This window comes from Cervus elaphus, chromosome 4 (genome assembly GCF_910594005.1).
Source record: "Cervus elaphus chromosome 4, mCerEla1.1, whole genome shotgun sequence".
NCBI lineage: Eukaryota > Metazoa > Chordata > Mammalia > Artiodactyla > Cervidae > Cervus > Cervus elaphus.
The window spans coordinates 19527271-19550681 of NC_057818.1; the positions used below are offsets into that span (position 1 = coordinate 19527271).

The 23411-nt window shown below is 49.9% G+C and overlaps 1 protein-coding gene across 4 annotated transcripts in view; it reads right to left on the reverse strand.

Moving 5' to 3' along the window:
• Positions 1–23411, reverse strand: part of ZNF423 (zinc finger protein 423) — a 343660-nt gene that overhangs the window by 97063 nt on the left and 223186 nt on the right. The gene's annotated exons all lie outside the window — the stretch shown is intronic.

A 23411-nucleotide genomic window follows, 5' to 3' on the forward strand; every position in this document is an offset into this window, starting at 1 on the left:
ATCAGGACCCAGGGCCTCCGAGCTGGTCCCCGGATGCTGAAATGTGCATGGCTGATTTTTTTCCTGCTCGCCCTGAGCCCTTGCTGGAGAGAACAGCAGCGAGGCACTTTGTCTTCTGAAACCCCAGCCCCAGCTGCCCAGGAGGAGGGGTGACCTCGTTCCTGGTGGGTGTAGCATCGCCAGGCACAGCGTCTTTGGCTTTGATGGGGACAGACGGCCCTTGTAGAGGCTTAAACACCAACATGATTCCAAGATGGTTCACACAAGCACAAACTCACTGTCCCCAAAGAAGGCAAAGACCCAACTTCCCAGAAATGGATAGAGGCTTCTGACCTGAGCTGCTAAGTTCAAGCATGTGTACAACTCCAAGAGACCACCTTCAGCCTCCACAGTGTTCCTTTAAGTTTGAATCCCCCTCCCCACAGGGCTCCCCAGACCCTGATCATGACAGACAGGCCCCGGAAATGGTCCCTGGCTTTAGACAAACAAAAGTAAAGAATGGAGCGCTGCTGGCCTCAGGTCTGGCAAATGTGCAAGGCATCCAGGATGCAGCCACTTTGGCAAACAGAGTGGCAGGGCTGGACTAGAGCTTCAGCTCAGCTGGCCAGCTTACAAGCAATGGGGGTCCAACAACTGAGCGGGTAGGGGTCGAAGGGGTGAACAGAAGGCGCTACGGCTGAGGCTGAGGACTGAGATGAAAGACGGATGCTGGGGTGCAGGAGAAGGTAAGGACACTCTCAAGCATGTTGAGCTGGATGGTCAGCAAGCAGCCAGCTGTGAGCGTCGAACACGAAAGAGAAGGAAGCTAGGGCTGGAGACCATAGATCTGAGGGTCAGATATGCATGAGGACAAAGCTTAAGGAGTAGGCAACAGGTCCAGTGGCCTGGTAGGACGACAAAAGTCATCAGCCTCCACCGTCAGGAGTCACTGGGGACCCTGGAAAAAGGGAGCATCATGCTTTCTTTAATGCCTCCAAGCTTTGTTTGCACCCGCTGCCTACAATTATCTTTCTCTATTCCCTCTAGCAAACTCCTACTCATCCTTCAGAGGCCCAGCTCCAATGCCCCTCCATTTCAAACCTCCACTGACCACTCCCTATCCTCACATATCTATTCTACTCACACATAATTTCCCAACCCATTCATACTACTTTCCACACCTACTTCTCCCACTAGATTGGAAATTCCCTTAAGTGGGGCAGGGCGGGGGAGCGGGGAGCTCTGATTGCCTTGGATCACGGTCTCTAGCACTCCGTGCAAAGCCTGGCACAGAACTGGCAGGTAAAGACTAGAGAAGAAATAAGATTTCAAGCCTAGATCAGAGTCTGAGATCCCATAGATCTTCCCAGTGGCAGAGGTGCTACCTGAAGAGGTTTTGTCTGGTGTTGATTCTCCAAACAAAAGAGGCCAGTTACCAGAAAGCCATGGGAATCCTGCATCATGAATGCTTTCCTGCCCTGAGCACACCTGGCGTCTACCCAGATGGGTGGTAACCAGCTCCAACCTTGCCCACACAGGTGCTAAGCCTAACCACCAAAGGACAGAACTCCCTTAGGGTCCCATAGGGCCACGCAAAGTAAAAATAGGATTCTTCTCCATTTCCCTCTTATCTGTGCACACTGGGCTACACCTTTCCCATGGTTTCATAGACAGGCTCAACTCCACCCAAGCTGGTCTCATCAGTCCCCAAACATGCCACATCCTTCTCGTTGTCTTTTCAGATCACTCCATTCTCCATGTTCTCTTTCCTGATGAAAAAGCATACTCCAGCACTTAATCATAAACTGCTTATAACATGAGATGTTTTCTGTAGCTCTGTCTGCCTCCCAAGGATGTCAGAAGCTTCCTACACCTTTCCATTATCTTCCTTGATCCAGGAGTACAGGAGTTCACTAAGTGTGGTCGATAGACAAGTATCAGATAGACAGCCATCCCTCAGTATTCACCAAGGGATTGTCCCAGAACCCCTGCAGACACCAAAATCAGAGGATGTTCAAGTCCCTTATAAGATATGGCACAGTGTTTCCTTACAACCTATATACATCCTCCCTTTTACTTTAAATCATCTTTAGATTATGTAAAATACCTAATACCATGTAAATGCTATATGTCTATGTGTATGTGTTAGTTGCTCAGTCGTGTCTGACTCTTTGCAACCCCGTGAACTGTAGCCTGCCATGCTCCTCTGTCTATGGGATTTCCCAGGCCAGAATACTGGAGTGGGTTGCCATTCTCTTCTCCAGGGGCTCTTCCTGACCCAGGGATCGAACCTGGGTCTCCAGCATTGCAGGCAGATTCTTCACCATCTGAGCCACCAGGGAAGTCTAAATGCTATATAAATAGTTGTAAACACTAAGTGAATAGGTGGCAGTGCACGGCAAATTCAAGTTTGGCTTTTTGAAACTTTCTGGAATTTTTAGTTCCAAATATTTTTGATCCACAGTTGGTTGAATCTATGGATGTGGAAACCATGGATAAGAAAGGCCAACAGGATAAGTGCCCATGGCAGACATTGCCAGTCAAGTGCCTATCTGCTCTCGGTGATGAATGATTCACTCAGGGAACGTGATAGCCCCTGCCAATCTTACCTGGTGACTGCCCTCCCTGCAAAACGGAAGGCGCGGAAACGCAGACTTCCGGGTGGCCCCAAGGAGGGACTGCCCAGAGTGCAGTGTGCTCAGAAGGTGTTGCTTTCTGTGGCTCTCCCCAGCCCTCCCCTGTTGAAAGCTGATGAGGTCACAGAGAATCAAGAGAAACAAAGAGGACCACCATCCCAAGGCTCAGCATTTCTACCCAGAGTCACTGCAGGACCTCCTCCAGCTCGACATTCTAGTTTTCAGCAGCTCAAAGTCCAGAGCACCAGGGGAGAGAGGACCCCATCTCCCTGGGATGTGCCCTTATCCAGGCTTCTGGCTGCCCACACAACCAAAATCAGACAAAGAGATAAAATGAAAGGTGGGGAAACTATGACGCGGTTCATTGGCTGTCTCTAATATTCATTTATAAACATTCTTTCTTCCTCCTTTGCTACTTGCTCTTCTCTGGGCTAGGAAACACAGCTCAAGACCTGATCTGGGTATCACTTTTCAAATGCCCAAATCCCTGCAAAGGTTTAGTGTCTAGCTGTGTGCATTTTGCTCCGTATTAACATGTTCAATGGAGTACTTTGATTTTTTTTTTTATCTAGACGCCAGAAGCTGGTGAATATATGCTTCATAGCTTCAGATAAACCTTTTGTTCTTCTGGGGCTGATCAGCTGGTAGAGCAGCGAGAGGGAGAAGGGGAGGGGAATTCACAGGGGCTCAGCGGTTTCAAAAAGTCAAATTACCTCTGAGCCATAGCAAGGCTGATAATTTAAATGAAAAAATATATATACAGGCTGCAGCACACAACACCGTCTCTGGTAGGACTTTTAATGAAGCCCCAGTTGTGATGACACTGAAGCCGGGAACGCTACAGTGGGATAATTACTTGGCTCCCACACAGCTGAGTTCCATAGATGCATTATTAACGGCACATTCCTCGCCATAACGAGAGCTGAACAGAGGTAAGCGCCGCAGACCTTGGCGTCCGCCATTAGCGGCCTGGCGCAATCACAAATGAGTGTTTTCACAAAAGCTTGCAAAGGTTGTGAAATTCCAGTGAATCCTGTGCTGGGAGGTGGAGATGGGGCAGGGATGGGGGGAAGGGAGGAGAGGAAATGTGGGTGTGTGTGTGTGTACACATGTATGTGTACACACACACACGCCTGTTTGGTCCACACAGACATGACCAGAGATGTCACCTTTCTGGGCACAATGTACTTGGAGTAAGGCAACCTGGGAAATTATGGAGTCAGAACACATTGATTTTCCTGCAACAGATCCGGGCGGCAGCCCTGATGAAGAATTACAGAGGAAATACAATAACCTAATTCTGCTCCAACCTGGCCAAGCTGCGCCGGCAGCTCTGAGTTCACCTGGCCAGGGCCCCGGGCTGGCGCCTCCTGGACTTCAGACTGGCACTGCTGGGCAGTGCCCCCTCCTCAACCCCAGCTCCATCCCCAGGCCACCATGCTCACTCAGGCCACGTTCATAGAACATGCAGGGAGAGCTGCTGCCTCAGAGTCCAAGAGTCTGCAGGAAGGGGGTAAGCCACAGACCTGGGTATTCTCGCTCCCCGATCACCCCCATTGAAGTCGGGGACAAAGACGCACATGCTGTTATTCAGCGCCAGAGGGACCCTATGCACGTCCCACTCAGACGCTCCCGGGCACCGGGGTGACTTAGAGGAGACTGCTGGGAAGCCGGGGCCGGGTCCTGCGCTTCCCCATGGTCTTCTCCTTGGTTGCGCTTCCCCTGGAAGCGTCTGTTTCAAGGTGACCCTGTTTCGCGAGTTAGCCCCAGCGTCCCCCGCCTGCTCACAGAACCAGGGGCCTCCCAGTAATTAACACCCGCACTTGATGAGGTCCAGCTGGCAAACTGAAGCGATGCCAGCATCCTCCACTCGACAACCTGGGCTCCTCCAGCCGGGCCCCAGCGAGGGCCCCTCCCTCCACGGCTGTTCTGGCCACCCTATCCCCGGAGAAGGGAGAAAGTCACCCATCCAGCACGGATGTTCACAGGAAGTTATTGATAACAGCGAAAAGGTAAAGTTCCAAAGGAGAATTTAAACTGTGGCACTTCTGAGAAGGGAACACCAAGTGGCCACCAAAAATGATGGTGTAGAGGTATATGTGTGCTGACACGGGCTGTTATCACCGTATCTCATTGGAGGAAACAGTTACAGAATAGTATGGACATGATAAATCCACTTAAAACTAAACACGTGTACAAAAAAATACGTGGGGATTCCATTCATATAATGGAACAAAAACAGGCACCACGGTCTTGGCTATCTGAAGTCAGGATCATGGTTATTTTGGAGAGTGGGACTACAGGGGCCAGGAGGTGGTCTTGTGGGGTGTAGCTGATGCTGGGTCACGGAGCCAGCACAGTCTATGGTGATGGGTTCTGTCTGGGAGAATGCAGCGAGCTATAGGCTTATGGCAGGCAAGCTTTCCTGTGCACAAGTGATGCATCAGTAACAAGTCATTACATATTTATTGCTATGTGTTACTTCTCTGTATAAATATCAAACTTCAATAGGTTTTTTTAAAACAGTGTTTACATGTGTATGAACACAGAGTCAGGAAAGGTAAACACCACATTGTTAACAGCGGTTTTCCCTCTGGAGGTGAGGATAAGGGTGATTGCTATCTCTCTTCTATTTATCAGCATTTTTTTTTTCTTGTAGGGAAAAAAAACAGTGGGGGAGAAAAAAAAAAAGAAAACAACTTAAAAAAGAGAGGTATGACTTGCCCAAAATAATAAGGAACATCACCAATTAGCAAAATAAATAATAACAACCACAACATCCTTGTTTGCTTAACAAAAACTCAAAAGCAGTTTGGGGCCTGTTCTGCCAGAGCCTTCTGGATGGAGGCTCCCCTAGAATTAGAGATTCTTCTGCAGAAGTCACTTGTGGAGTGAATTGTTTTTCCCTGGCCCGGCCCGGGAGCCTTGTGAACCGAAAGGTAAATAAACAGCCCTATGTGCCAGTTCCTCACTGCAAAGCTTATCATGGTCACCCACACTGTAGGAGCCACCACGTGCAACCAGAAGGTAGTCAGACAAAAGGCAAAGCAGGTGAGAAGTTGCGATTCACTCAGCAAAGGTCACACAGATGCCCCTCCTCAACCAGGGCCCACCCATCACGGGGTTACCCCTCCCCTCCTTGCTGATTTCAGATCATTATCAGGCTGATCTCAACTCCTCTATTCCCCAGTTCATAAGCCCAATTTCCCACTGATGTTCAAAAACCAGGTGAGAAGACAGAAGGTTAGCCAGGTTTTAGACTAGACACAATTTGTAGGGGAAGAAGTCGGTCATCCAGGCCGACTAATCATTTGCGCCCCCGCAACCCAAGCCAGTATCCTTTAAATACCTAAATCAAGATTTATTGAGGGGCGAGGGGAAGGTTGCAGTTGGAGAGTGAGAAGAAGCGGGGGACCCCTGGCGGCGGCTGCAGGCTCTCTGATACTGTCCCCAGCAATCCACTTCTGACCCCAGACTCATCTGCACACAGCAGAACAAAAGCTCCGGCGGGAGCAGCCCCCACCCCTGAGAAGTTGTTAGGGAAGCTGGCCCCTCAAGTCTGCTGGGATCTCCGCGGGCCCCTCCCTCCAAGAAGGCCCATCTGGAGAGACTTCTGGCTGGTTTGCAGCACCTCCTGCAGGTCGGCTCCCAGACTCTGCCCTGCCTCTACGCTGGTCCCTGGTGGAAGGGTGGTGATCTCCTCACCGGACCCAGGTGAGGAGGGCCTCCCACAGCACCCGAGGGGCCCCCAGAGGCAGCGCCCCCTTCCCCTGCAGGAGGTCAGTGTGAAATGTTGTCCTAGGTTACTGGGGATGGGCCAAGTTGGGAGAAGAGGACCCCACCCCACCCCCACCCCCCAACCAAAGTCACCAGCAGCACAAGGGAAGCCCTTGAAAAGGCCCCTCTCCCAGCTGCCTGCCCTTAGTGGAGGGGCGGGGGGCTTCAGGCAGAGGCCCTGGTATTGGCCTCCCCCAGCATGAAAAAGAGATATTTTCTGGATTAAGAACCAAAAGCAGCAGACTTCCTCTGGCAGATTGCTCTGGGTGTTCTGAGACCAGGGTCCAGTTGTCTCTCTCTTTATTAAAAATTCCACACTTCCCTTCCCTTTGGAACCTCTTCCCTGCCTCCTCTCTCCTCCCCCTCCACCAGAAAGTTTGATGCAAAGAAATGTTCACACACCTGCACTAGCCCAGCCAGCAATCTCAGTGCTGGGAAGCCCCCAGGCCTCTCCCAAGGAAAGGGCTGGATCCTCAACAGAGGGATGCTTGTCCGTCTGTCTGTCTCTCGCACACAGGCTCACAAACTTAGAAACATACAAGTACACAGAGGGAGCTGCCTGTCACTCAAGTATCCCCACACACACACACACAACACACACACACACACAATATACACAGACAGACACATACAAAAACAGAGAAAAATCCCCACAGATGCAAATACACAGAATCAACAAATACACAAGGCCACAAACATACCCAAATCCAAAACACAGCAACAAACCCACAGACAGCAAATACACTGACCCAAAACACACACATACACTAAGACACCAAAACTCTTAAACTGAAGATGCAGCAGGAAACCCACAGGCATGCAAATGTTACAGACTCAGATAAATACAAGCCACACACAGACCCCTCAACAGCAAGTCAGACATACAGAAACCAACAGCCAGGCTCAGAGACACACCCTCAGATGAGGCAGTCAATGCAGAAGTCTGGGAGAGCCAGGAGGTTGAAAGCAGGCTACTTATTATAAGACTGGACCTCAATCAGCTGTTCCATGCATGCAGGCAAGGCCCAGACAGGGCCTTTCAGAGCTCCTTGATGACCTCTTTTCTGTTTAGGTGCTTAAACTCCCCCTCCCAATCTGGATCATTTTCAGAGACACTTCCCATCACAGTGGCCAGTGGAGGGCAGGGAGCAATGCAGGGGTGAGGTTGGGGGGGGGGGCAACAGTGGGGGATGGAGACTTTCTCTTGCATCTCTTGTTCATTTTTCTCCCAAACAAGGACTGTACAAAAGGAGGGCTCCCTGCCACCCAGGCTCCAGATGGAGGTTCCCATGGGGCAAACCCACACCTCACTGACTGCAGACAGGATGTGAGAATCAAGGTCAAATCTTCATAAACCACAAGACTAACCTGACCTCCCAGTAGCCTTGAATCCCACCTGCATCTGAATTCTGCTAAAGCATTCCAGAGGGTCTTCACGCCCTCCCTGCCCTCAGACCCCTTTAGCCTATCTGATGGGAGAGTAGCAACTCTGATACTCAGCTCTCCATCGGTAAGATTCACAGCTAAGAATTCTGTTTTAAAAATACAATATCTACCAATATCCCTACCCAACAATAGGTTGACATTATTTTAGTTTTTGCACTAGTCAGGTCTCAACAAATAAATGAGGGAAGGAACTCCAACACCGACCTCAGTTTCACTAATCTTGAAACATCCACTGAAAATAGCACCAAACTTTTATACCCCACTCGCTTCCTGGAAAATAAACACATCAATTGTCTTTTTAAACCTCTATAGTATTTTGTCAATATTTTTTTTTATTACAGCAGAGAATGTATAAATATTTTATTATAAACCAAAGGCCTAAAATAAACAGTTTAGTAAATAGTTATTACATTACAAGGAAAAACATCTGTGGAAACTGCTTTCCATGTAATTATTCTTGCTATTTTACATTAGCGCTCAACGTGAATTTCTTTGGCACTAATGTTTCACTTGTTCTAAATCTTCCTCCTTGTTGCTATTATTAAAATCTTAAAAAGGTGCCAAATCTTAAATGAAGAAAAAAAATGATTCACTAGAAATTATTCATATCACAGTGAGCCGCTACTAAACCTGGCAGGGGTGCAGTATTTTCGGTGAAATTAACATAAAATATACAACTGCAAATTATCCAGGAAATAGCTATGTTCTTTACGGCATGCTTTTACATTCAGAAAAAAAAAATGTTCTCCTTCTTCGTCGCTTCGTACAAAGCCACAAACAGCTCCATTCCGGCAAGTTTTAAAGGAAAAGTAATAGATTTGTCAAAGGAGTGAGGGCTTTCAGAACAGACTAACAAATAGCTCATGGGTGGATCAGCCTTAGGTAATTACCAGAGACAACGTCAGAAACACAGCGAAGGCAAGAAAAACAGCCTGCAGGTTTCTTTCCCCTCGATTCCAGAGAATGTATTTCCTCTCGCAGGCCTCAGCTCTTTCTCCTAAACACAAGAAAAACTGTAACACCATGTAAAATGCAAATCTCGCTGTAAATATTTTATAAAATTGTTGCATACATCCCAAAAGCTATAGGTCTTAATTGAGAGCAGGCGATTTTTCTAGTCAATATATGGAAATGGAAAATGCTAATTTGTGTTTTTCTACTTATGAAAAACCCTGGAGAACAGCAAGCACAAATGCACTCACTTTAATATTATAAATATAATTTGGCTCCCTCTTTACCAGCCCCACAGCCCTGGCTTTTATCTCCCCGTGGCTGCAGGAGGAGAGATGGAGACACTGTCACAGCATCAGCCCGGGAAGACAGCCTCGGATGATGGCAGGAGGGACGTCGGGCACTGAGCTCTGTGCCCCTGCTCCCACCATATGCACCCCCTGGAAGGGGCAGAGAGGGGCCCCGAGCCAGGAGGCACTGCCCGGCTTTCTGTTCCCCGAGGCTGAGTGAAGGCAGGAGCCTTAGCCACGTGGTTCCTCTCTCCCCTGGTGGCCCTGCTTGGGCCTCAAGCTCCCTCTGACCATCTCAGAGCTCCTTCTGGGCTAGGAGAGGCCTCTCTGCGGGCAACCTGGGAGCTGCCGTGATGAACAGGAGTGGCCGGCAAGATGGTCGGGGTGGGGAATGCAGGTTTGCAAACTCCAAAGAGAGATGAAGGTCTTTGCCAGCGATTCCCCAAGAGCCAGCCCCTCCTAGCAAGCAGACTGCTGCTCCCTCACAGGCCCACAGGCTACACCTCACATACACACCCCATCAGGAACACACCTAGACCTGCACTGGCCACATGTGCCTGCCGGAGCACTTGGAATGTGGCTGGTTCCCAGAACAAAATGTACACCTGATTTTGAAAGCTTAGCATGAAAAAGCGAATGTAAAAAACTCTCATTAACAACTTTTTAAGTTGATTTTACAGTACAATCATAATATTTTGGATATATTGGGTTAAATAAAAGAATTTTATTCCATCTGTTTCCTTTTAGCTCTTCTCAACGCAGCTTGTAAACATTTAAAATTACACACATGGCTTGCGTCTTGTTTCCCTTGGACAGCCAGCAGCCCGTGTTGCGTTCACACGTGTGAGCGGCTCTCTTCCACACCGCGTGAGTAAGAGGTCCCCAGCTTTACAATCCGAGAGCTCTACAGTCCTCAGGGTCTGGGATGATAGAATTCCATAAATCCGTATGTCTATAGTTGTAAGAAAGCACTGTGATGCTAAGAGAGTCTATTACTACTGCTCCCCAGCATTTAACAAAGGCTTTACGACACCAATCCTCTGGTGAGGGTCAAGTATTTGGCAATCACCACCCCCTTCCCCCACCCTCTCGGGAGCCCAGACATAGCTCCCTCTCCCTGCTCCATGCCCCCAGGAGCCTCCCCCTCAACTCCAGCCTTCCCTGGCTCTCTCTGCCCAGAATGCAGAACAGGTCCTGTTGGGAGAGCTTGTCAATCACACACAGCTCTCACCCATGTGTTCTCCGCCTCCTGGAAACCGTTCCTCAACTTCTCTTCAAACGTGTGCATTTGAAGAAAACAGTCAGGAAGCAGAGGGGGTGGTAAGAAGGGCACACTTGGAGCTAAGTGACCTAGGTAGACGGGCTTCCCAGGTGGCTCAGTGGGTAAAGAATCCACCTGCAATGGAGGAGACACTGATTCGATTCCTGGGTCAGGAAAGATCCCCTGGAGGAGGGCATGGCAACCCACTCCAGTGTTCTTGCCTAGAGAATCCCACAGACAGAGGAGCCTGGTGGGCTACAGTCCACGGGGTCGCAGAGAGTCGGACACGACTGAGTGCCTGAGCGCGGCTGAGCACGACCTGGGCAGAACTCCAGTCCGCGCCCTCCTCAGCTGGGACAGCAAGCTTTGACACATCACTGAATCTCTCCTTGCCTCAGTTTCCTAATCTGTCAAATAGGAACAATACACCTAGTTTATGAAATTGGGGGTGGGGGGGAGTTGAAATAGTGCAGGTAAGGTGCCTGGATATAGTACACACTCCACAAATAGTAGCTCTCACCATTTTTCCTATTATTATCATTTTTTTCATTCCAGTACTGTTCCATGACTCAAAGTCCTCAGGTACTTGAACCAGCATTCTTGGGGCAGAAGCAGGGGTGGCGAACTGGTTGCAAAGGCAGAGTGAGGCCTGTGCGGAGGAGAAAGTGGGGGGCGCCAGGGGGACCTGACCTCAGGGCGGCCAGATCGCACCCCTGGGCAGAGGCTCCGCTGCACAAGAAACTCGGGGAGGGGGATCCAACCCTCCAGAGCCTCAGGGCTCACCCTCCTGGGTGTGCAGAGACACTCAGAAAGCTCAAAGGGAGAGCTGTTCGCTAAAGAAACCCACTGATGTACTTCCAAGCATTTTTGATTGTGTATCGCTCGGGAAATAACCAGGGTGAGGGACAGCAATATTAGGACTCTGATGGAAATTGTTTAAAATCAGTGTGGCAACTTTTTGCTGTAAATTGCCACTTCCAGAGGGCCTTCGGATATTAGGGGGACCATGTGAAACTGCCATTTTCTGTGGGTCAAAAATTGGATGTTCAACCTAATAGCTTTAAGACCTGACAGCCGGGTGTCCCCCTGCAGGTAACACAAGGTCACATTGTTTTAAGGAAGCCCCAGTTTCTGAACTCTACCCTGGACACCTCAGGCTGAAAAGAAACCCCTTGCGTGCACACACACAGACACACAGACATGCACACACGTTAGTTTACTTGCCTCTGAACTCACCTACAGATTATGAATAAACAAACCAAGAAAGGAGGGAAGAAAGGAGGAGGGAGGAGGCCAACTCATCAAGCCCGTGTGATGGCATACTTTCATTGTACAAAGAAAAAGGCTGGGGCTCACCAGGCAGTCTTTAAAAAGCAAGGAAGCCCTTTCTCCATACACTATCCCCATGGCCATCAGTGGACAGAAGTGCATGTCCAGGTAAAACCAACTGATAAAAGAAGAGGCTCCATCACCAAGTGCTCCCTTGACGGGCCAAGCACTTGATGTTGGATATGTTAATCCTCTCATTTCACAGATGTGTAAACCGAGACCCAGAGACGTTAAGGAACCCGCACAAGATCACATAGTAAATGGGTGGCAGAGCCAGATCGGAAGCCGGATCCCAAGACCTCAGAGCCACAACTCACAAACAACACGCCAGGCTCAGGCCTGGAACTGGGGTCCCCGCCTGGGCTCATCAATCACTCTTCATACCTCATTGCCTCCACTGTCAGACGGAGACCATGGTCCTGACCTCATCCTCCTCACAGGAAGGTGGCTAGGATGGCGAGACAAGATACATGCGACATCTGGGTTTGAAAAGTTCAAGTCCATTCATTCTTCTTCTCGTTATCCATACCTACTATGTGCTGGACTCTGGTCCAGGCACTGAACATACAGGCAAAAACGACATAGACAAGGCCCCTGGTCCACCTGGAAGGACAAACACCATGCAGACAGACACATGAGTAAGTGAGATGACTGCAGATGAAGAGAAGCTCTATGAAGGAGATAAGACAGATGGTGGATTAGAAGGACAGGGTCGGAGTGGGGCTCAGCCCCGAGAGGTGACACCTGGATATGTCACCTCGCGGCAGGGGTATAGGGGCTGGAGAGGCACATTCCACGAAGAGGCTGTCCGAGAACAGGACAGAGTCAGGTGCGGCCAGAGTTGGGTGAGCAGGGGGTAGGAGCAGAGGGTGTGGGGGCAGAGGTCGTGGGGTACACAGGACCTTGCAGGCAGAGAGGGTGGGCAGGTAGACCCGCACAAGCCCCCTGGAAAACTGGCTGTGTCAACTCCAACTGAACATTTCCCCACCCACAAGCCAGCAGCTCAAGAACCCACCAGCTATGAAAGCAAAGACGCGCATGCGTATGACCAGAGGACCCCCTCCGCAGACAAGACCCTCTGCAGACAGCCTCCACAGCGCTTCTTCACGGCAGCACCCCCGTCCAGGAACAACCCAACACCCCAACGCACAGCCACCTGGAACGTGTTCGTACAGGGGCTCAAAGACGGCAATAAAAAGGCACACACTCCTGATACGCAAACAAGATGAACCTCACAAATGTATTGTTAACAGTGAGCTCCAGAAGCCAGACCCCAAAACCACACCCTGGAGGGTTCCGCTGAGGCAGGTCCAACCACCCTCAGGGGGAAGAGGTCAGAGGAGCGACTGCCCTGGGGAACTTCTGGGGGCAAGGAAGGGGGCTATTGCCGATGTGGGTGCAGGCAGGGTGGGCACACGTAAAGGGCATCGAGTGACAGTATGTTCACGCCCTTGACTGTGTATATAAATGAGGCCTCCATTCTAAGGGGGGCAATATGGAGAGATCTTCCCAAGGGCCAGAGACAGCAGAGCGCCTTCCCTTGGGGTGGTTTCTGCACTGGCCCTACATTACCCACACCCTCTCCACGAGGACGTGGAAACCCTGCAGGAAGACAGCCACCCAAAACCAAACCAGCAGAACCAAGAGCCCCCAAACCAACCTCAGGTTTCTAAAATCTGGGTGAGTCAGACAAAATTCTGGGCAACTTCTCACCTCCAGTCTCCGAGCCAAGAGGAGACATGATTGCTCCACGGCCGTGGAGACGAGGCCAGGCCTCTCGGAGGCCCAGCGGGCCGCCGTGCACCAAGGCCCCCGCCACCCCCTCTCCGGGAGCAGGAAGGCAGCCGGCCGACGTTTATTACCCGCCAGCAGCGAGATTGACGGCGGGCCTCCTTTGCCCACACTGAGCCATTAGCGCGTAATGGCCCCGAAGGCTCCCTCGGCCACAGACCCAGGCCCAAGCTCGTGGGCTCCAACACCAAAGATACTAATGACTACCACATTGCCGAAATAAATCATCGCTCAGAAGGGGCTCTGGCCGGGCCGGCGGCTTCCAAACTTCATTTTACAAATTTCCCCTTAACGTGCAGCTGCCTTGGCGAGAAGGTCCTTGCGTGGACACACCATTGGCAAATTTCTCTGATACAGTGTTTTTATAAAGGAAGGATGGAAAGAAGAAGAACGGATAACTATTAATCTACGCAACGCTGCAGGAGTCCACACTGGTGGAGACTCGGAGACTGGAGCAAAATCTCCATTGGTGATTCCCCCAGGAGTTTGATGGTCCAGAGCTGGCAGCTGGAAGTGCCCATGGAATGCATCTGGAAAGTGTGTTCCAGGGAACACTGCTCCCTGTAGACGGACGCTCCATTAAAAAGGGGACTCTATGACCGCACGGGTGCAATTTGGCATGGCACTTGAGCACATGGAATCTGTAGCCAGATCACTTGGGTCCTAGCCTGGCTCTGACTCTTGCTGGTTGGGTCACAGTAGCCCTAGGCAGGCTACCTCGCCTCTTGATTTCCCCATCTATAAAATGAGAGAGTAGAGGGGCCTCTCTGCCCCAAAGTTCTGGATCCCTGTCACTGACAGGGACTGGCAAACATGTGGATGGTGTCCCTGTTGAAACTTTGTGCAGTGTACAACCTGCCCAACCACGCCCTGCAGATCTGAGTGCTGCGGGGTTCCTGCATTCAGATGAATCCTTCTGGGGGCTGACGTGAGAAGTGAGTGGAACAGTTGATATAAAGTGCTTAAAACAGGACCTGGCAGTTAAGTGCGTGCTATAGAATTGTTTGTGATCACTGTCGTCACTGTAACCATCATAATGTTAAAACTGAAAGTTTTAACAGGAAGGAAGTCTGGTTAATAGAGTAGCATGCTCATTTACTCCATGCTTGCTTCAGTCATACAATGGCCAGAGTATGGTTCCTGGATGGGGACAATACTTGCTCAAGGTCACAAAGCTCATGAGGGGAGCAAAGACTGGAATCTAGGTCTCCTATCTCCGCAGCTGCCGCGCATCCCCATGGAGGCTCTGACCCCACAGCCTCCAAAGGCAGCACTCTCTACAAACATCAGTAAAACAGAGCTCTCTGTCCAGGGAGCTATGAGCAGACCTGAGTCCCAGGGAAAGCTCCAGGCTTCTCTCTGGGCCTTGCTGCCCCCATAAGTCCATGCTCAGACCTTGGGATCTAAAGGTGACACGCAGGAACACATAAGAGACTAGAAAGCATCCTTTCAGCCTGCCTGCCTTCTTGGAGCATGTTGGAGCCAGGGTTTCTTTCCTTGAGACTCCTGGGGCTCTTCCCAGACCCCAAGCTGCCCTCTTCTCCAAACCCAAGCTGCCCTCTTTTCCTTCCTCCACATCCCCTCCCATGGCACTCAACCCATTTCTCTGGTTGATCTGAAGATCTCACTCTGCAAATCTTAGCTTTGGTCATTGAGTCCTGTTCTACCTCTCAATCAACTCAGATTCTACCAATGCTCAGTTTTATTATTTGAGTCGCTCTGAATTTCCAGGCCATAATACTCTCCCAACCTAGGCTCTCCAGGCTTCCTGTACTGGACTAGAGATGCTCAATCTTATTCCCTAGAGGCCTCAAGTAACAGAGAGAGAGGTCATAGTCCAGTTCATCACTGCCTCTCTCAGGAAGCCCTCTCTGACTTCTCCAGGCTGCCTGTTTCAGTTTACCTTGAGCACCATTCTCTCTGACAACCAGTCCTGCCAGCCTGCATGTTCCCTAACCACCCTCATCCCCGTCCCACCGCTGGGCCCTTGAAGGCAGGGTCTGATGAAGGCTTGTTCATCTTTTCCCTCCCCTCCATCAGGGAGTACTGAGCTGGGCGCTGGGAGGTTATCACAGTGGAAGATGCCCAGAAGAGCCTCAGCAATCCAGGCTGAGGTTGGGGGCGGGGATGTCAGAGCGGTTGTGCAGAACCAGGTGGGCCAGCTGGCAGGCCACCATGCCATCCTGCAGACCACGGCAAGCGCAGTGAGGCTCGGTGGGTGCCAGTCTCAGCAGACCCTTCCACTTCATCTAACATGGGGGCAGAAGCAGAACCTGGCAGCCCCACCCAAATGCCCCCTGCCCAGGAAGACAGGGCCCCAAGGAGAAGGCTCCACGGGCTGGGGCTGGACCAGATTCCTTCTCAGCGGCCGTACATTTCCAGCATACAGGAATCATTCCTGCCGATTCAAAACCAGGTCAGAGAAAACCGTCTCTCGTTTCCGGCAGGGGTGAGCGTTCCTCCCGGGGAAGGGCTCCGCAAAAGTCTCCAAACCGAACACGAGAGACAAGTGGGAACCAAGCCTCATTCCCTCGGTGGCCCCGCGGCTGCCAAAATTACTGACAAACTGACCTACAAAGAGAGTTTCTATTTTATGAGCAAACCCCAAAGGTTAACAGCAGAGCCGCCGGCGGGCGATCCGCACGGAGGAGCGGAAGCTTCCCTAGCAGCGCCCGCATGGAGCCCGGGCACCTCAGCTTCGCGGAGAAACGTGTCTCTGAAATGCCAAGGAGAATGGGAGGAGCGAAGAAGGAGCTTTCAGAACCCTGGCTGGAGCGGAGAATCTGGGCGTGAGGAGAACAGCCCATCTTCAGGTGGCTTCTCTGTCTCAGAGCTGTGGGTCATGGCCACTGGCAAGGGCTGGTTGGGGTGACCTCTGGCAAGGCTGCCATGTGGGCCACATTCAATACTGTGAATGGTATTCCCCAGAGTTGTGCAGTATACAACCTGCACAACCATACCCTTCCAGCCTGAGCCCTGAGGGGTTCCCGCCGTTCAAAGCACCTTGCTCCTATATAGTGCTGGTTTCGTGGGCACGTGACTGGTACAGTCATGGAGGTTTGATATCTTGAGGTTGTCATCTTGAGGTTCTTCATTTTTAGAAAATGAATTAAAAAAATTTTTTTTAGAAAATTCGGGGCTCTGAATTTTCATTTTGCACAAGTTACAGAGCTGGTCCTCCCTTCATGCTGGAGAGCACCAGGGCCACACCAACAGTGTGGACATAGAGAGAAAAGATGAGCAATTATCCAGCGGATTCATTCCTGAGTAACTGATACAAAAAAGTAAGGAAATATCGAGCCTCCATCCTTCCTCATCCTGCAAGTCGTCCAAACGTGGGCCCTGCCTCTGATGCCTGTCACAAGCAAGACCAGGGCTGGAGGTGCCCTGGCGATGGGCAAGGGCACACGGGTGCTAAAAGCCTTAAAGGCTTGTGCCCTAATGCAGGAGGAAGCTTTTGATAGCAAGGAACCCATCTGAGACTGAAGGCCCTTGGGTTTTTTCATATTATACTGACGTCTGAGCTGCAAGAAAATCTGGTTTTCGGCAGAGGGTAAGTAACAAAAAGCAGGTCAGAGAATGAAGGCAGGAATCAGGGCCTTCTGATTGCTTGCTTCGGCAACCCACTGACTGGGCACCCAGGTCCCCCACCACTGACCCTCAACCCAGACTTGAAACATCAATTGCCACTGACATCAGATCTGCCAACAACCTGGACAGAGCATCCACCCCACCTAGAAGATGAACCTGAGGTTCACAGAGGTCTGCAGAACCACCCAGAATCACCCACCAGGCCAGGCCTGACATAGAGCTCTCCTAATTCCAGTCCTGGTACGAGGTCTGAGGACACACAGTGACCCGGGATAGAGCCTCTGACTTTCCCAGTGAAATCTTACACAAAACACCAACAGAGGAACAGAGCAGAGTTGCTCTCAATGCCCACGTCCCACCCTCTAGCCTCTCCCACCCAGGACACACCTACATGGAAAGCCAGGGCCTCTCGGGTTGCAATCTGACACCCAGTCATCTAGTGGCCTTGTGTCTACCTTCCATCAACACTAAATTCCCTGCGTCACCTCAGAAGGTTCCTAAGTCTCACCCCGTTTCTGCATCCACGTTAAAGCATGCTGGAGCACTCAGTTCCCTTGATCACGGTCAGCAGCCTCCTGGTCCTGCAATTTGAGATTATTTTCCCATCCTCAAGCCATAGAACCACAAGCAGCTATTCCCCTAAATCTGACCACCAGCACCAAGAAGCCTTGTGTATCCACCCCATCTCTGGGTGCCCAGGAAAGTGAAAGTGTTAGGTACTCAGCTGTGTCTGACTCTTTCTGACCCCATTGGCTGTAGCCCACTAGACGCTTCTATCCATGGGATTCTCCAGGCAAGGACACTGGAGTGGCTAGCCATCTGCTTCTCTAGGGGACCTCCCCAAGCCAGGGATCGAACCTGGGTCTCCTGCATTGCAGGTAGATTCTTCACTATCTGAGCCAGCAGGGGAGTCCCAGGAACCCTGCACTAACTGGTTTGAGCAAAGCAGGACCCTCCCCCTCCTACTAACCCCCAGTTTCCCAGATTCCTGGGGAATAAGGCATTATTAGTTTCCCCCAAAATTATTACTTTTACCTTGGATGCTGCCTGGCTTGATCCACGGGCCCCAGTGCCCACAACAGCCCACTCCTCTCTCACCTGGCCAAGAATCTGGATGGTTCCAGACACAGTCCTGTTTCTAGGCACAAGTCACAGTCCCCCACAGTCCCAGCTCCAGAATTCCCATCACGTTAAACCCACCACCAGCAGGTACGGTGTAGATCAGAATTTCCCAAACTTCTGATGATACACATCTGGAGGATGGGGTTGGGGGTACTTGTCAACTATGCAGCCTGCCAGGCCCCTCCCCTGGAAATTCTTACTCAAGAGGCCAGTTTGGGGGCTCTACCTGTTGAATGAATGAGTTGGGGCAATGCGTGGGGAGTGCAGACTCAGCGAGTACTTAATGGATGAGAGGAGAGACGGCCCCGGTCATACACAGGCCTGGTTTGCAGTCACTCCAGTTTCTGGCCATTGGTGTGACCTTGGGCCAGTGTCTGCCCTCCTCTAAGCCTCAGCTTCCTGATGAGTCAAATGGTCAGGTGGTTCGGAAGCTTCCAGCTCTGACCCCTTCGTGGCTTCTTCAGAACAAGGAGGCCCTCCCAGACATTGTTTCCTAACAAAGAGAGAACTCCAGCTTGCCCTCCCCAAATAGAATGCAGCCTGTTTGGGGAGGGCAAGCCTCCTTCCACTCCCCAGAGTAGGCCCTCGGGCCTCTCTCTGGAAGGAGCAGGGACCAAGGGAGGGTACACTAAGGGATCTGTAAATAAATGAAGCCTCCTGCGAGCTGGACGGGGTGCCTTCCTACAGATACTCACTTGTGACTCGGCGGCCATTCTGAAAACGGAGTCATTGTCAAGCCCAGCGCGATTACTGGAGGAAGTCACCCCTGATAGCAGTGGAAGCTAAACTAGGGGCTGACTGACAAGTGTCAGCTTTCAGCTCACAGCTTAACACAAGCTGCTGGCTGTGAAACAAGGAGAGACGTGCTGATGACAAAACTTTCAGAGCTGGTCTCAAGGAAAACAGGCGGAGCAAGGAACAGAGGCTCTGAAAGGTGTTTCCTCAACCTCAACCCGGTAGTGGGAGGAAGAAGGGAAACATGAGCCAAAGGCTCAACAGGGTCATCACAGCTGCCCCCTGGAAATGCGTGAGGGCCCTGCGCGGGGTCTGAGCACCACTCTGAGTTGGGGGAGAGGCAGAGGGCTGTTCTCACAGCTGACACACCCCTGCTGTTGTCATAGCAGCGACACACGTGTCACAGAAAGCCAGGCAGCTACTTTGCAAGTTGTAAACAGAACAGAAACTGCAAAAGCATAAATGTGACAACCTTCCTACAGGAAAGTCCCATCATGTGGGGGGTCAGAATGACAGCAATAGAAAGGTCTCACTTGGATCATCTCCTGCGCAGCAAGAACACACTGGCAATGCTCACTGCCACCGTATAAAAGGGAAGCATGGTGGGGACACAGGCTCAGAAGCGGGGGATGTGCTCAGGAGGAAATGAGACGGGCCAAGAGAAGCTGGCTGCAGAGCAAAGAAGTAGCACACGGCTAGGATCCAGGAAACACTTGCTGTTGAGTGCAGAGGAAGAGAATGGGTACAAAATGCGTCAACAAGCAGGGCTGGGAAGCAAATGCATTAACAACCGGTGCACTGGGATCCCCACCAACTGAATCATCCTGGGCTGTAGCCTGGTGGCCTTGATAGACCAGGAGTTTTTCTCCTGTGCTCTGGATCTAGGGAAGGGCCAAGGCTCCAGGCACAAGGGAGGATCTGTGAGCAGAGGTTCAGGGCAGAAACTCTTTGCCAGCAGCTCAGGAACTATTTCAGTATTTTTAGCAATAGGACAGTGGTATTGGTGCATACCATGTAAACATCAACCAACCCTCCACCAGGTCCCTGGACACAGGTGCCCTGAGTTGGGTTAGAACCAGCTGAAGGGGACTTACCTGGTGGTCCAGTGGCTAAGACTCTGAGCTCCCAATGCAGGGGGTCCAGGTTCAATCACCAGTCAGGGAACTGGATCTTGCACGTGGCAATAAAGATCCCATGTGCCACAACTAAGATTTAGTGCAGTCAGATAAATGTTTTTTAAAAGACTTATTAAAAAAAAAGAACTGGGTGAGGGACGTGTTCTCACTACCGTTTTATTTATCCATTCATTAGCTTTGAGGAGCGATGTTCCTGCCTTGCAGAGATTTTCACATGCTGAAGTGGTGCAAACTCTGCAAAGGCCATTCAAACCCAAGCAGGGCTCACATGTAGGGGTTCTGCAGTGGGTGAAGACTGCCAACAGGTCACCAGGAAAAAGCTGGACTGCCCCAGGAGTGACAGATAGAGCGAGATACCTGATCCTGCAGATTGGAGCTCCAAAATATCTGACAGTGAGATGCTAAATCTTTTTCTGATTGTTTTTGTTTTTTGTAAAACTGATCTTGAGGGCACATGCTAAGATAGTTGAAGCTCTTCATGCAGGTGATAAGTGAGGGGATTGTGTGTGTGGGTATTTTTTAGGAGGTACACCTTATTAGAAATCCTTTGTGATAAGTCACTTAGTGAAATGTTTTTGCAGGTCCTGTATCCATGAAAGTGTCTTTTGTGGTTCACAGTAGCCCTGTGTGTGGAGAGCAGCCCACAGAATTCAGAGCACATGGACACAAGAAGATAACTGGGCCCAGAGTGGACAAATGACCTCACCCTCAGCATCTTCTAAAGACTCCCTTTACCAGTAGAAACAATTATTTCTCCTAAAGCTATGGGTCCTTTACAGTGGTTATTAACATTTGATGGGAATTCAACCCTAACCAAGATTCTGGGGACAGATCATCAAAACTGAAGTGGCTGCTAGAAGCCAAGTTGGTGCTAGTTTCTTGTATTTCCTCCAGCCCCTAAAACTTTAAAGGAACAGTCCATGCCATGGAAAAATCCTTTTCCCAGCATGAAAGGGTTGGGCAGCAGAGATGTTTTAGTCACCAAAAGGAAGAATAAGCCTGCTTCTTAATAGGTCCATAATTAATTCACACATTCGATTCTTAGGTCCAGAAATATATTTGTGTTGACAATATGCATTCGATCCTACAAAAACAATGTCATGGTTTTATTTGCCTCCCCACCCCAAAAACATCACCACTTTCCAATATCCTCCCAAGCACTACAATCTCTCTACAGCTTCCTGAGACCCTGCCTGGGGCGACAAGGGAGGGGAATCAGAATGCCTCCAGGTGAGAAAAGTGGGGCTTGTGCAAGAGCTGTACTCCTTTGAAGGGACAAGACAATCAGATGACCAATCAAATCCTGGTCTGACTCCCTCCCAGTTCCCACGACAGCTTCCAGCCCTGAGCTGCATGGATTTGAGATCATTCTACCACCCCACATCTACAACACTGCATCACTGCATCCCTCCTCAAGCACTAGTACTGGCCCACACTTGCAGCTCTGGGTTCACACCATCAGTGCACATAGGTGATTTGTTAGGTAGGACCCCACCCCAGCTTGCCTCATCAGCTCCTAGGAGATAAAATCCCAGTGAGAAGAAGGATCATTAGGGGGAAGAAAACAAAAGGCAATGCCAGACACAGGAATAAGGCGTCATTAGTACCAACTTTTACGTTGGGTGCTCCTAGGCTTGATTTATGACTGCCACCAATAGGGGAGTCAAGGGTCTCGCACAGCCCCTGTTCTCCCCCCTTGCAAAGGAAGAGAAGGGGAGAGAAGAAAAGGGGTCCTTGGAAAGACCTTGGCCCAGGTCTGAGCTACACACCTTCAGTCTAAGCTCCAATTTCCCTACAAGACCTTAGACCCAGCAACCTTGCATAAAAGTCACTGTGGAATAAAGCGATGTTTTCTAAATGTTCCTGAGACTCACAGTTGCCTGTTCAGTTTCCAGATTTCTCCCCTGGACACAATTTTCTCTATTCCTCCAATAAGTAAAAATATAAACCCTGGACATCATATATGAAAGAAACACAAGAATATTCTGTATGTTAGAGAAAAGAAGGCAGTATAGCCAGGGACCTTGGGATCCAAGAAATGACAAGGTGGCGAGTACCCTGGGTTTTCTTTTTGCTTTATGTATCACAGAAAATTTTAAAATCCCCAGGGAAAGTCTGGGCTCTTTAGCCAAAGGACCAGAAAAGGTATGGCCTGGCAAGACAGAAAACTTGTAGACAATAACAGCTTGCTCCAGTCAAACCCACAGAAAAAGCTATACCTTCACCCTACCCATTCAAGCAAAGGCTGAGCAGGGCATCTAGTTTTCCAGGCTTTTTAGGCTATAACAGGGGCACCTAATACCCCCTTCTCCATGGAACGTAGAAAAAGCCTAGTAGAGAGTCAGACTTTCATACTCCCTGGGCAGTAACATGGCCCCTCCCCACGGTGTCACTAGAGACCATCTGGAGAACCTAGACTTTCACCTACAACAGCAGCAAGCTGCTACACCCATCCTCCCCGTGTCAATGGAAGTCAGGCCAGGAGCAGGAATAAGGCACTCTTCTCTCTATTCAAAGAGGTATCATTGGAGACCTAGTAGGGAGACTAACCTGTAATTCTTCCCATTTCAATTAAAAGTCATTTGCCCCACCAAGAACCAGGATGATCTCAAACTGAGTGGAAAAAAGACAATCCATACATAGTAAAACTGAGATGACGGAGATGTTACAGTTCTCTCTCAAGGAATTTGAAGGAACTGTCACACAATACACCAACAATTATAAACATGTGTGAAACTAATGGAAAAAGAAAGTCTCAGCCATGAAAGAGTTTTGGCAAAGAAATAGAACATAAAAAGAAGCAATAAATGGAAATATTAAAAATGAAAAATGTAAAAAACAAAACTTTTCAAAAATCAATGATGGGTTCAACATCAGAAGGAAGGAAGCAGAGGAAAGAACCGGTGACCTGCAAGACAGAACAATAACAATCACCCAATCTGAACAAACAACAACAATTTGAACAAAAGAGAGCAAATAGATTTTTTTTAGTGAAAAGAGCCTTAGCAATTGATGAGATTTTAACATGCATGTGATCAGAGTCCTAGAAGGAGAGGAGTAAGGGGGTAAACTATAAAAGTACTCGAAAAAAAAGACAAAGGAAAAAATTTGAGAGCAGAGAAAGAAAAATGCCACCTTACTATAGTGAAAAAATAATTCAAGTGACAGATTTCTTATCAAAAACAATAGAAGCCAGAAGAAAGTGGTACAATACTTTTCAAGTGCTAAAAGAAAAGAACTGGCAACCCAAAATCTATATCCAGCAAAAAATACCATTCAGGGATGAAGCAGAAATCAAGACATCCTCAGATGAAGAAAAACTAAGAAAACTGATCACCAGAAGACCTACTGTAAAAAAAAGAAAAAA